A 2,036-nucleotide genomic window follows, 5' to 3' on the forward strand; every position below is an offset into this window, starting at 1 on the left:
TACTGGTCCCTCCAGGTACTGGGACAAAGGAACTAGAGCAACCCACGCCCCACGGGAGAGGAAAAGAGGGGGGTCATGTGACCCACGCGGTTTTGGGGACATGAGATGGGCGGAGGAGGGGGAGGGGGATTGAACAGTGGGTGGGGGAGTGGCAGGAAGAGTGGGGTGGGTGGATGGGGGAGGGAGATACATGAGTTACGAGATGGAGAGTTGGAGGAGGGGTAGGGGAAGGAGGAGAAGAGGAGAAGGGGAGAGGGAAGTACTCAAGGCTACAGGGAAAGGGGGTAATGAAGGGGAAGGGGAGACATACAACAGAAGGGACATTAAATGAATGAAGCAACGAAACCCCTCTCTCACAGCAGAGGATGAACACCCCCTCCCTCCATGCCCCCTCCCCTACAATAAAGAAAAGGGAATAGGCAAGGAATGGGGGGGGGAAGTTAGGGACACATGGTGAAGGAACTACCCCAACACAAAGGAATGGGAGGAGGAGGAAGGAAGAGGGAAGAGGGAGGGGGGACAGGAAAGACACAGATACCCCCTTCCACCCCACCCAAACTTTCACTCTCGCGGACCGTTGAAGAAGGACAGGATAAGAGAATAGGGAATAGGGGGAGGGATAGGGGGAGAAGGAGGGAGAATGGAGAGAGAGAGAGAGAGGGGGAGGGAGAAAGGGAGGGAGAGAGGGAGGATTCAAGAAAGATGAAAGAAAAGGAACAATAAGAACTAGGTGACCAAATATAGGACAAGCCAAAGGTCTTTTACGTTACCTGGTGGTTGTTCTCGTTACCTGGTGATTGTTCTCGTTACCTGGTGATTGTTCTCGTTACCTGGTGATTGTTCTCGTTACCTGGTGGTTGTTCTCGTTACCTGGTGATTGTTCTCGTTACCTGGTGATTGTTCTCGTTACCTGGTGGTTGTTCTCGTTACCTGGTGATTGTTCTCGTTACCTGGTGATTGTTCTCGTTACCTGGTGGTTGTTCTCGTTACCTGGTGATTGTTCTCGTTACCTGGTGATTGTTCTCGTTACCTGGTGGTTGTTCTCGTTACCTGGTGATTGTTCTCGTTACCTGGTGATTGTTCTCGTTACCTGGTGATTGTTCTCGTTACCTGGTGATTGTTCTCGTTACCTGGTGATTGTTCTCGTTACCTGGTGGTTGTTCCCGTTACCTGGTGATTGTTCTCGTTACCTGGTGATTGTTCTCGTTACCTGGTGGTTGTTCTCGTTACCTGGTGATTGTTCTCGTTACCTGGTGATTGTTCTCGTTACCTGGTGATTGTTCACGTAACCTGGTGATTGTTCTCGTTACCTGGTGATTGTTATCGTTACCTGGTGGTTGTTCTCGTTACCTGGTGATTGTTCTCGTTACATGGCGATTGTTCACGTTAACTGGTGATTGTTCTCGTTACCTGGTGATTGTTCTCGTTACATGGCGATTGTTCACGTTAACTGGTGATTGATCACGTTACCTGGTGATTGTTCACGTAACCTGGTGATTGTTCTTTGTTCTTGCTATCTGTTGATGCTGGTGCCGTCCTGTCAAATGAGTATAAAACGGAAGCCTGTTAAATAGTTTGAACTCTGGCGATATTGCTGGTCAGTTCTTCCTCTCTCGTGAATATATATATATATATATATATATATATATATATATATATATATATATATATATATATATATATATATCTATATATATATATATATACTGATAAGACTTTCCCTTGAAGACGTTTGTGTCAGCAGTGTGTCAGCAGTGTGGCTACGATGGACACATCTCGGCTCTGACCGGCTGTGCTGTGTGATTCACGCCACTCAGCCTGGTCACAGACCTGGCCGCGGGGGCGTTGACCCCCGAAATCCTTTCCAGGTATACTCACACACGTCTTAAAGAATGTGAGACTCTCGTCCAGCATCTTCCTCTCTTAATTCCTTTGATTTCGAAATTCATTCTCCCCACAGACATCTTCCCCGTCTCTCCTCTTCCTTGGTATGTTTCCTTATTTAGTTTTCGTAAAGAAAGAAGAAATTGTAAGGA

This window comes from Cherax quadricarinatus, chromosome 67 (genome assembly GCF_038502225.1).
Source record: "Cherax quadricarinatus isolate ZL_2023a chromosome 67, ASM3850222v1, whole genome shotgun sequence".
NCBI classification, from domain to species: Eukaryota; Metazoa; Arthropoda; class Malacostraca; order Decapoda; family Parastacidae; genus Cherax; species Cherax quadricarinatus.